The sequence below is a fragment of the Triticum dicoccoides genome, chromosome 3A (assembly GCF_002162155.2).
Source record: "Triticum dicoccoides isolate Atlit2015 ecotype Zavitan chromosome 3A, WEW_v2.0, whole genome shotgun sequence".
Lineage (NCBI taxonomy): Eukaryota > Viridiplantae > Streptophyta > Magnoliopsida > Poales > Poaceae > Triticum > Triticum dicoccoides.
The window spans coordinates 318,733,768-318,747,308 of NC_041384.1; positions in this window are offsets into that span (position 1 = coordinate 318,733,768).

Genomic DNA, 13,541 nt, shown 5'->3' on the forward strand with positions numbered 1-13,541 from the left:
GGCGGCGCCCCCCTTTCCTTTCCCCACTCTCTCTTCCCCCAAGTCCTAGTCCAACATGGAAAGGGGGGGAGTCCTACTCCCGGGAGGAGTAGGACTCCTCCTGGCGCACCCCTTGCCTGGCCGCACCTCCTCCCCCTTGGTCCTTTATATACGGGGGCAGGGGGCACCCCATATACACAACAATTGAGCATTGATCTCTTAGCCGTGTGCGGTGGCCCCCTCCACCATAATCCTCGATAATATTGTAGTGGTGCTTAGGCGAAGCCCTGCGACAGTAGAACATCAAGATCGTCACCACGCTGTCGTGATGATGGAACTCTTCCCCGTCATTCTGCTGGATCGGAGTCCGGGGATCGTCATCGACCTGAACGTGTGCTAGAACTCGGAGGTGACGTAGTTTCTGTGCTTGATCGGTCGGGCCGTGAAGACGTACAACTACATCAACCGCGTTGTGCTAACGCTTCCACTTTCGGTCTATGAGGGTACATAGACAACACTCTCCCCTCTCGTTGCTATGCGTCACCATGATCTTGCGTGTGCGTAGGAAATTTTTTGAAATTACTACGTTCCCCAACAGCCGAGGCAGCACATCCCGATCTGCGGTACACGCCATTCTCTCTGACCAAGCTCCGACGCGGCAGGGCCTACGCCACCTGCTCGCAGATTCCACCCGCCGCCGCTCACCTAGTTACATCTCGACGACCTCCAGGTATCCCCTCTGGCCTTGCTCCACTGCCCGTTTTCCCACGTCGCTGCATGTGGATCTTCCATAGTTCTTTGCCCAAAACGTAGCTCGTCCGGCGTGCTTTCCATATTGTATTCTCGTCCTCACGCCGTTTTAGACAAACACAACCGTGTTGTTATCTTCCCTTAGGATAAGGAATATGCTTATTTTTTGTCGTCGCATGTGTCATCAACTGTTATTGGCCAGTAATTGTTTCCTTTGTACCTCTTTTTTGCAAACTAGGCTATCCATTTCACGTCGTTGCTATTGCGACCTTTTGGTGAACTGCACAAATCACTTTTTCCTTAAGAGTGTTTTGTGCAGTTGTACTAAAATGTCACACGGGCAACGTCTCTACATTTCAGTGTGACTGCACAAAGGGAGATTGGTTTTGCTCTATCCTCCTCATCCAACTCCGAGCCTAATCTTCTCCAACTAGTTAGTCTTAAGAGAGACTGTAAAGGTGACCGGCTTCTATTTGTGTGTTTATTGTTTCATCAGCAGTCCTCTATTATCGTAATCACACTTGATATCTTTGGAACAGGGACGCTCAGCTCTATTTTAGTGGAACTTCACAAAATGATCGGAATGTTGCATGCTCCAGACAGCTACTTTTTTTCCCAACATGCCTTGTTGATTTAGACAGACCTGGGGGGGACGTTGCTGCCAATGAAAGCATGGATCAATTTTAATTTAACACCTTCTCACAACTTTGTCTTCAGTTGTGATGTAATTATTAGCTCTGATCTGCTAATAATTGACGTGCATTAGCTAGGAAGTTAGTTTTTTATTGTTTCCGAAAGAGCATCAATGGCAAGACACGCGAAACAAAAGCTGAAAGCTCACACCATTGTACAATTTCATGTCGCTGGAAAATTATTTGTATAGTATGTCAATTATGTAAACAAATGATTGAAGCTTGATGGCATTGCCAGAAGCCTCTTCATCATCCGGGTCCATGTGCCATGCACAAAATTATACTCCTTCGTTCCTAAATATTTGTCCTTTTACAAATTTCAAACGGGCATATTTTAGAGTGTAGATTCGCTCATTTTGCTTCATATGTGTATTCCCTCCGTTCCTAAATATTCTATTCGTCTTAACAGAGATTTCAACAAGTGACTACATACGGAGCAAAATGAGTGAATCTACACTCTAAAATATGTCTATATACATCCGTATGTGCCAGTCCATTTGGAATCTCTAAAAAGACAAATATTTGAGTAGTCACTCATTGAAATCTATAGAAAGACAAATACTCCGGAGTATATTTAAGAACCGAGGGGGTAGTGCACAACCGCATGGGAGGCTCAGCCCAGGCGTTGCGCCACATTAATAGTGAGTAATGAGCAGTCAAATCATAAGCCCCACCTTTCCCACTGTAAGTTGCTCTGAAGAAGCAACCATCAATACGCTCTTCTTTGAATCTACTCATACTACTCCATCTGTCACTGTTTATACAACGCGCTTCAGAAAAAAGAAAAAAATATGTGGGACCAAGACGACTAGCGATCGGCCTGAAAAATAGCATTGGTAGTTATAGCACGGCATCTATTACTAGAGGGAATAATGCGTACACACATGCATGCAGTGCTTCCACCCCGGGTACACACATGCATGCACTCCGTAGTAGTACAGTACATGGAGAGAAAATTGTGGCTTGATTGCGGTTACCACGCCGTAATTAATTGAGCATTATACCAAATGCATCTAAAGTCTCTCTGGTGGTGGAAATGCATTGAGAGAAATGCGTCATAATGAAGGGCGCCCTGTAAACTGTGACGGAGGGTGGAGTAGTATGAAGGTGCAAAACCAAGTACGCGTACTACTGCGCTTGGCTCTTCGCCCCTTCGTGAAGTCGAACAGTGATGGTACTCCGCATGTTGGGTACTATAGTGTATGCCTCTGACAATCTGACACCGAATGGACTGATGCATGTCCACCGAGGGTAGGTTGCATTAGTCAAAAGGCGTAAGCGAGCTTCACCTTGTCTTGCAAGCTTCTCCTCGTTCTGCGAGTTGACGGGACACACCAAAAAGTAGTGCTAGTCCATACTCCCTCCTTTCCGGTTAATATGGCTTAATCTTTTTTGCGGGTAAATGAGAGAGCTTTATTCATATATAAGCATTCTTAGGACGATCAGCCAAGACACTGGTCACTAGGAAGCGAGGTACCCCGCAAAAAAAGAAGTAGGAAGCGAGGTGTTTCATCAAGCTAGCTCTCGGCCACATTCAAAGTGCAGCTAGCATTTCGCATGAAGATGCGCCGCAAGGTTTGCTGACCTGTTTACATGCTGAATAACAAAAAAAGAGGAAATATTACTGAGCGCTACTATTTGTAACAGGATATGAGTCAGAATTAAGCGAGAATTGTGGCGAGTGTTCCATGCAATCAACTTCCATTATCACATGCGAGAACCCTTGAAGAGAACCAAATGTGTTGAAGATTGCTTTATCACATTTTAAAATTATAATAAGAGTGCATACGCTCCTCCATCCGGTTCCTAGTACTAGTATAGTACGTACCTTTGTGGACTATAGTAGTAGTACTAGTAAACTTTGCGCTTGGCTGTTCGGGAAGTCGAACAATAATAGCACTAGTAGTATAGTGTATGCTTCTGGCAATCTGACACCGAATTAACTGTTGCACGTCCACCGCCTGAGCGAGGGGGAGCTTGCATTAGTCAAAAGTTTCTCCTTGTCCTATGAGCCACCGCGCGCAAGCTTCTCCCGCCCTGCAACCTTCTCCTCGTTTGGCAAGTTGATGGGACACAGCAAAGTAATGCTAGTCCATGATGCCGCCTCTCCGGTTAATATGGCTTAATTTCAAACGAGATAAATACACTGTCTGTCACTGTATATTTGTAAAAATACGGTCAATGGACTTCATAATATGCTCATTGCGCTCAATACATATATATTTTTCGGTGTTCATACGGTGACCAGCTCACCGTGACTAAGTATGTGTGTGCATGCACGTGTAGGTTGAGCACTTGAGCGTGACCGTGTGTGTTCCGTCGTGTGCTCGGACATGCATGCATTAGGGCGTTCGCGCGCATTTTTGCATCCATGTGAACGTGTGACTGTTGAATACACGTAGGGGGAGTACGTGTAGGGGCAACTAAGGAGCAGTCAAATCACACAGTAAGTTAGTCGGAAGAAGCAACCATCATTTCACTCTTGAATGGCACATACGCAATATAAAATGGTTGATATGGAGAGAAAAAGAAAACCACTATATATACACTAGCAGGAACCTAAGCTACAAGCCTACTTGCTTAGGTTGCTCTCTTCACAAGCATAGAACGACGGGCCTGATCCTGCAGCTGGGGGAGGGAACAATGTTCTGCGTAGACGATGTCGACATCGGCGAGGGAGAAAACCCACAGTCGGTGCGTCCCAATCGGGGGTCACCGCGGTATGGGCCGATGCTTCTATTGTTGCTAACATTCTCACTAAAGAATCTCCCTCTAGCACATTCCTTCGACAGGTTCTACCTAGCGAGGAAATTAAATCATGTTCAGGGTTTAGGGTTTAAGTCGTAGTGACCCCATCAGTAGTTTTTCTATCGTACATGCTCTCACAACTTTTTTCTTTAGTTGTGAAGTAAATATTGGCTATGATCTGTGAATCATTGAGATGCATCAGCATGCGTGTTAGTTTTCCTTTGTATTTGATGGAATGTTGTAACTAGGAATGAAAATGGAGTGGAAAAGTTTCTGTTTTTCGGAGGAAAAATGGAAACGGAGAGAAACTAACGTTTCATTTTGTTGGATCGCGCCATCGAGCAAAACCAACGTTTAAATCACGTATGTCATGTTCGTGTCTCACCCTCCAACACGGCTCGACCCCACACGGTCGCTCCGCATGCCAATCACCGCAAACCGAGTAGTATACCATAACTTTCCCGCCTGCTTGTCGATGGATCGCGCCATGGAGTACTAGCACTATTGGAAGAGATTGACGAGTTGGGGGAGGACAGCTAGCTGTAGCACGAACTCCCAAGAGACTTACTACTGGAAGAGATCGCGCATGTTGTAGCCAGCTATTGCAACCTTTGAACGCGGAGCAGCCGCGTGCACCCGAAAGCGGCACGGGCGACGCTCTCTCGACCGGCGTGCCGCAATCAATGCCGGCGCCAGTGAGATGTCGCGTCCGCTCTAGCCGGTCATGAATGCGACACTAACCGTTTCGAGCGGGAAGCACACGCGGGGGATTAAGAGGGTTCGGGTTGGTCAGGACTGGCCGTGGCAGCGGTCCGGACGTGCGCAAACAAGAGATGATGTACGTTAATATTGCTGCATATATAATTAACAACGTAAATAATGTGCCAGTTGGACAAATATGATTGGATATGGAGATGGAGATGGAAATGGAATTTTACGTAAACACGGATATGCATGTCTATGTCTATGTGTGTGCGCGACGACTCTCGCGACCTGGAAGTGGGGGCGTGTTTTTGATCGAGTTTTCTTTCTTGGTACGTTAGAAAATCAGTTTGTCTAATTCACATCTAGATGTTATTTGAGGATATCACATCTAAGCGCCCACAAGTATATAATGTAGCATCAAGAAACAAAAAAAACTAGGAAAAGACCACAAACAGAGTGGACATCAACTTATATGTGACATAATTATGTCACATCTAGATGTGTCCTAGACAGACCCTTAAAAATTGTCCGCCAGTTTTCGTTTGTTTTTTTGGGAACGTGCATATTCTATTTAAAACCACTGCTATGGAGAGGTTTTTTTACTCCATTATAGCCTCTTGTTTGATAGAGTTTCTCGCGTCTCGCTCTCTCACCCTCTCCATATCAAAACACAATGACAGTGTCCACTCTATCTCTCTCCTCACCGGTGGTCACAGATCCAGCCGAATCCCGTCCGCTGCGGGAGGTGAGGAGGTGCAGTGTTGACATTGTTACCGTCGGTGACGGAGGAAGCCGATGTGCACCGTCCTCTCGGAGCCGGCGCTGGCGCGGACGAAGATCCTCCGCGCCCTTGTTCACTGCCGTCGTGTGGGCAGATCCCGCCCGCCCGCCTAAACGACATCTCGCCCACCTGAGGTATAACTTCTTGTACTGGTCCAGCTCCCTAGGTCACTGCGTGCGGGTTTTCTTCTATGCGACTACTCCCCAGCTCCCCATGCATAGTAGCTTGGGTTCGTCGGCTGGTCCAACATCACCTACTAGTACTATTATAGAGGAAATGCCACTCAAAAAGTTGTCCTGATTTATGCCTCGGTGGAGGTATACATGTTGTTTTGACAAAAAGTACATGGTGGTTGTGCGGTCATTGTCCGTATGGTGGTAGTACTATCACTGGTTAAATGAAGAAATGCTTTTTTCTCGGGTATCCTAGTTTAGTTCCCATCAAGATAATTATGATGCTTCTGTTTGTTGGTGTACTTTTCATTAATTCTTATTGACAATTGAGATGTCGTTGCTAACCCTTTTTATAATTTTGGAAACAGCGATGCGTGTCTCCATACCCGGGCATGTCTTCCTCAATTTTAGTGGCTGCACAAAATTGGATGGCCATTGTTGTTCCGCCTCACTGTCCTCTGCCACGTGGTTCTTCCTTCCTCGAGCTTGATTACTAAGAAGAAACAGACCATAGTGAGGAGTTGTCGAACTTCTTAGGTGCCTCAGCCAAACTTGATGCCAAATGGATGATGCATCACCACGATGACCTATCGATGCTCATGGTTGCGCCTCCTGGTTGCATCGGCTGGTGAAGTTGATCGATTTTCGACAAAAAACAACTTGTCTTCCACCAGTGCTCTTTGCTTGTTACGCACAAAGATGATATCCTTTGTCAGTTCACCTTGGTTGCGTTGGAGACGCAGGCGTCTTTCACGTTGGTGCAATTTTCGCTAGGGTTTTATGACAGGTGGGCCCAAAATGTGGCTGGCTCACCTGTCATACAACCAAAAGCAGGTGTAGTGAAGGCACCGGAGCTCAGTCCGTACTACAGTAGTATATATATAAGCGGGAGCCTCAGCGCTTGTTCGCTAGGGTTTGCACTCTCCACATGCTCGCCGCACTACATATATGTTACTCCCTCTGTTCCGAATTACTTATCTTAGATTTGTCTAGATACGGAGGTATCTAGCACTAAAATGAGTCTAGATACATTTGCTAGGGTTTGCTATATTCATAGTCTCTCACCCTCTCTTCACTAGATCTAAACAAGACTTCGTTGGCCTCTTGTCTCTCTCCCCCCTCACAGCTGGTGAAGGAGGCGTCCGTATCCCGTCGCACCGGGAAGGGGAGGAGGTGCAGCGTTCACTCTATCGCCTTCGGCGAGGGAGGCAATCCACTGCCGGCTACGCTGTTCTCTTTCACCCAGCGCCTGTGCGGGAGGGCCACCGACCCCTTCTTCCTCGCTGCCGTAGTTAGTGTGGGCAGATCCGGCCTCTCGCCGCACGCCTTGCCACATCTCAACAACCCTAAGGTATAAGTTTCTTTGAAACCGTCATTGATCTAGCTGCATGTGGATCTTTTTTGATCTGTAGTCGAATCTAGGTCTTGGTTCAAAAAGGAAAGAAGGGTGCGGTGGGCTGGAGCAAGAATCTAGGACGTGGTTCAATGAGGAAAGGAGGGGCGGAAAGTAGTATAGACTGGCTATCCAGCTGCTTTGTAGGTCGAAAAGGGAAAAAGGGGGTAACCCAGTACACACATCTGTAAGGAACCGATCTCTTTGTTGAAAATGGAAAGAAACTAGGGGGTCGAGTAGTTTGTGCACGACTAGATTTGCTGCCCTCACATAGGAAGAAGGTTCAAAGAGAACAAATATGGGACCAGCGCATATATGCTGCTTGGCTACATACTCTGCTTCACCCATTTATACGTGTGGACGCACATGGTGATGGCATGTCCCATGCAGGTATTTCGCTGCTGTTAATCTCAGAATTAACTACTGATCTGTTCTAAAAGAATTTCTCTGTTAATATGAATCAATGCAACCGTTTTAGAAATGCTACTGTCCTATACTTTGTTTTCCATCAAGATAAGGCAGATGCTTCTTTTTGTGGCCGCATGTTTCATCCTCCTTTATTGGCCAGTAATTGTTTTCTTTTTTGCCTCATAAAACAAGGATATCTATTCAACTTGTTGCTATAGAAAACTTAAATGTCACACCGGCAACTTTGCTTGATTTCAGTGCAACTGCACAAAACTTGATTGGATTTCCTATTCGTGTTGGTAGATTCATATTTTATGTTGGTCGTCTCATGAAAGGTCAGTACATGCCTTCATCCACATGATTGTGCAGTGTGCTTTGAGATGCTGTGCTACTTGTATTGGTACTATTTTAAATAAATGATGAATTGAAGCTATTGTATTGTTGTCTTTTCCCATTAAGTTGTGAACAAAAATGGGACCAACCCAGACATGATGCTTGTTGTTTGTTACAACAAATTCAGCATCACCCCCTTTATAAGTCAGTAATTGATGCCACTCTCAGAATTAACTACTAAATCTTATTTCAAAACTACAACACTTGTTAAGGATTGGCGGGATTACCATTTTTGTGGCCGCATGTTTCATCCTCCTTTATTAGCCAGTAATTGATTCCTTTTTTGCCACTGTTTATACAGGGATATCTATTCAACTTTTTGCTATTGTGACATTTTGCTTCGCTACGCGAAACACTTTGCTTGGTTTCAGTGCAACTGCACAAAACGAGATTGGATTTCCTATTCATGTTGGCAGATTCATACGTGATCTTGTGTGCGTCATGACAGGTTGGTACTTGCCTTCATCCACATGATCGTGCAGTGTGTTTTGAGATGCTATGCTACTTTTATTGGTATTGTTTTAAATAAATGATGAATTGAAGCTATTGTATTGCTGTCTTTTCCCATTAAGTAGTGAAAAAAATGGGACCAACTGAGACATGATGCTTGTTGCTTTGTTACAACAAATTCAGCATCACCCCCTTTATAAGCTTTGTCGTTCTTTATACATGTTGAAACAAGGCATTGTTAAGATAATATTTCAGTCAATATGAATGAATCACACTGATGGAGAATTGCTATTCTCTTGCTTTGTTTCCCATTAAGATAAAGTAGATCAGTAGATGCTTTTCTTCTGGGAGTACAAGTCATCAACCGTTATTTCCTAGTAATTGTTTCCCTTATACCTATTGTTGCTTACAGGGATATCAAAATTAAAGCTCGGTTTTATTCCGACTTCGATTTTAGTTGAACTGCACAAAAGGAGCCAATGTGTAAGGCAAACTGCTGCATTACTGGGTCTAGTTAGTCGTTCCACTTTGCAGAAAGAAGCAGTCACTGTTTGCGCTACATTACAGAAGGAATGACCGAGAAGCTTTACAGAGTATTATTAGACACCGCTGACATGACTAGTCTCCAGAGACCATTGGCAATTTAACAATACATGGAGTGCCCTGGGCAAAAAGTGTCCAAACAAGTATAAAAGCTACGACAGGACTCCACGATCATAGGCATTACATATTTTGAATGGGAAAAGCTTGTCAAAGTTTAATCATTGATGTTAGCAAAAAGACGTTAGTTTAATATATTGGAATTGGAAAACCTTGTCAAAATTTGCTCATTGGTGTTTGCCAGAAGACATGCATTTGATATTTTTGAGTGGGACGCCCTTGCTATGAGCAACATCAAGTGTTTTTTCCTATTCCTGTGTTCAGTTTAGAAGTAAATAGTTACTCTGCTGGGATATTACTGTGTTAAGAGTTTGTTCTGAATATTGTCTATGTAATGCCAGGACTTGTGTTTGATTGCAAAGTTGAGCTTGGAATGTTGTGGCATGCGGCATCACGAGCCGTTCACCGTGCCTCCTGAGAATAATGCTTCGTATTGTTTTGCATGTCGATCTAATGCCAGTGATTTGCATGTTAAGAAGACCATCCTCTTCTGTTGTTTCCGTGCTTAAGAAGTTCATCGTCTGATGTTTCATTCATAGCCTATACGACAAGTCGGGTAGGTTAGACGTGAAACCATATGATCTTCGGACCAACTCATGATATTAGGCCGTGATTGGGTTGTCGTTTTCCAACCAAAACCACTTGTAAAACTGACGCTTGTAAATTAAAGCAGATGGTCTCGGGCGAAGGCGCTTGGTTGGTCGATTTCGACTAGTAAAATATCAGAAGTACTTGACACACGATAAAAACGTTGAACGGCACTCGGACGATTGCTAATCCAGCCGTTAGCTGTTGTTTCAGCCTTGCCCATGGATGGCATGATACGCACGTCGTGCATGTATCGTCTAGTAATGTTGTCCATATAGTAGTGCTCGTAAAATATACACTGGTCTCTCAAATTACACGCGTAACCCACCGGTTTTACTTACAGACCTCGGGCCCTCGGTTTCATTACGCCTGTATTTTACGCGTTGTTTTCGATGACGAGTAAATTACACTTGTATGTTAATACAGGTTTGAAATAAACCAGAGCTCCCAAGCGCGGCCTTACGTTTCATGCCGTCTCAGTTTCTCGAAGGTCCTTATAGGTGTCCGATGATCCTGACTTCCTGAATGAGTAGCGGGCGCTGTATCAGACCATCCGTACGGCCCGCGAGGCCCTCTCCGTTGTCCTTCGAGTTGTTGCGCTCGCCGTGGCACCGAGCATTGTTAACATCGTCAACGAACATGAGGATTCAGGAGATCACTTTATTTTGACTGGATGACACTAGGGACCCACTAGGGCCATAGCCGTACGTACGCAAGTGCCTCCTTATTATGTACAACTATATTTTTTATGCTTTCTCCTGGTTTCCTGACATCACGGTCCCACACCATTGTCAACCTATGTAGTCAATATAAATGAGAGAATTGCACAAGGTGCAGCCGACAGCTGGGACCAAGCAGCTTGAGCAGTATTTGTGTTTTTGAGGCGTGAGCACTGCAGAGTTTTTCTTGGCGATGATTTCGTTGTTGTTCAGAGGAGAGCAGGGTATTAACTGGACGGGCTGTGGCCCGTCTAGCCCAGGCCAGATATCCAGCCTAGATACTAATTTTTTCAAGATGAAAATGGCTAGCCCAGCTATACGTCTTTTTGAGGAATATCCAGGGAAGGTCAACTTGTTATTCTCCGCCCCGCTGGGCTGCAAATCTTTTCTAGGAGGGATGCATTATGCTTAACAGGATAATGGGCTTTAAAAATAATAAATGGGATGTAACTGGGCAGTAACTATAAAAAAATGCACCAAACACAAAATTAGTTTATAAAATATTATTTATGGATTTTGAAAATCTTAAATTTTCATTGTTGCACACGCAATGTTTCGTTGGATTTTTACGTAATACAAATTTATATTTAATCCGACTAGAAATTTCGGGATAAAAATATTTCGGAGCCCATCAAAATGTGGGAAATTTTATTGAATTCTGTCTTCAACGGTTGGTTGAAATTATTAATCATTGTCCTAGCTAGAAAATAGGTTGTACTTCTAACAAACAGTAAATGGGCTGTTGTAAATCCCATTAGAATTCCAAAATGGGCTGTACATTCTTACAAAACGCAAATAGGCTATAAGTTCTCTGCCACACGCTTGTGGGCCTACTAAGTGACGCGTCCCCTAAAAAATAAGTTGACGCGTATGCAAGGCTTTGCCAACTTATTATAGTCAACACACGGTTCTAGCAGCAGTGGTCGTTGGATGTCTATCCAACGGATGTCGTGCTTCTTCTTCAAACTCGGATATTCTTAGCTTCGGCCGCCCAAAAAATGATTCCTCCCCTTGACATCTGGGGCGCACCGTTTCGGAGGCTGACCTGTGGGCCTACTAAGTTGGAGCGTACCAAGTGCTTTGTCAACTTAGTCAATAATAAACGTTTCTAGCTTCAGTGACCGTATGATGTCCATCCAACGGTTGTAGTGCTTCTTCAACCTCTGGTCTTCTTGGTCCAGTCGCCGAAAGCAGTGCCGGTCGTGCCACCTGCTTCTGCCTCTCGTGGCCGGCTGTGCTGCCGCGGAGGGCTCACCGCCCCCATACTACTCCCACCGCTGGTCAGGCCATCCCTCCACTCACCCACACCCCCTGTTATTCTGTTGCGACGTCAGCCTCACACCGCAGCCGAACCAGTGAACCCTCGTACTCCTCTCCGCGCGGGCTTCCGCTGCTGCGTCTTCCCCGGCTCCATGTCGTCCCCTTCCTAGGCCTCGTCATCGTCCAGACCACCGCCCTGGTGCTCTCGGCACGGCGTGGTCAACGTGGTGAACGACCGACTTCCATCGGAAGAGTAGTGTACGTGGAGAGGCTGACAGCTGGGTCCAGGCGGCCGCAAGGAAGTGCCTCCTTATTACGCGCAAAATAATTATTCCTCCACCTTACAGCAGGGACCCATCGGACGGGCCACCTTATTTCGCGAAAAAACGTTTTCCCCGTGACTGCTCGGACCCACCGGACGGGCCAGCGTATTTCGCGAAAATTAACGTTCCCCCCGCTGCCAGCTCGGACCCACCGGAAGTGCCTCCTTATTATGCACAAAAAAATGAATACTCCCCCTACTAGCTGGGACCCACCATGGTGGGAGGCTGACTTGTGGGCCTACTAAGTTGACTGGGACAAGGGCCTTTGTCAACTTTAGTCAATATGAATGATTCTAGCTCCAGTGACCGTACGATGTCCATCCAACGGCCGTAGTGCTTCTTCAACCTTTGGTCATCTTGCTCTAGCCGCCCAAAGCAGCGCCGGTCGTGCCGCATGCTCCTGCCTCCCGTGGTTGGTTGTGCTGCCGCGGAAGCCTCACCGCCCCCTACTATTCCCACCGCTGGCCAGGCCCTGCAACGACGGCAGCCTCACACCGCAGCCGAACTAGTGAACCCTCATACTCCTCTCTGCGCGGGCTTCCACTGCCGCGTCTTCCCCGGCTCCCTGTCGTCCCCTTCCTAGGCCTCGCCGTCATCCACTGCCCTGGTGCTCTCGGCGCAGCATGGTCAACGTGGTCAAGGAACGACTTCCATTGGACGTGGACTGTACGTGGAGAGGCTGATAGCTGGGTCCACGGCCGCAGCAAGGAAGTGCCTCCTTATTACGTGCAAAATAATTATTCCTCCACCTGACAGCGGGGACCCACCGGACGGGCCATCGTATTTCGCAAAAAAACATTTCCCCCCTGACTACTGGGACCCACCAGCTACACCTTCGCACGCAAGGAAGTGCGTCCAGGCAAAACAAAACAAAACGATTCGCCCCCCTGACTGCTGGGACTCACCAGCTACCTCTTCGCACACAAGGAAGTGCCTGACAGTCCGGACCTACCTGGTCGAAGCGTATGTAGCATTGTCATTCTGGTCGCGAACGTGTATGTACATATATACTGGTCGACGTAGAGGCGCACACGTGTCGTAGTAGTGGCGCGCACGTAGCATGTACACGTACGTACAACAGTCAGGGTACAAGAAGGAAAATATGGCCACGTATGTGTACATACGGGCGGGGTCTCAAACGCCTACTTACGCATACGTACGGCGAGGGCTCGTGTACATGGCTGGGTCGGAATGGAGAAACAACGTCGTCGTCGTGTTCATGGAGAGGCAACGGAATGTGTTGTGTTCATGGGGAGGCAACGGAATGCGTCGTGTTCATCGGGAGGGCTTGGACGTAACAGGCGATGGAAACGAGGCCTGGCGTACCGCAGAACGGAGGAAACGGCCTTGTGTTCGACCAGACATGTTTGAAACGGGATCATGTTCATCGAGAGGTGTGTGGCGTACCGCAAAATGGAGGAAACGGACCTCCTACGATCGGAACAGGGGTCTTGTTGATCGGGAGGGGTGTGGCGTACCGCAAAACGGAGGAAACGGACTTGTGTTGGAGCGCTACGGC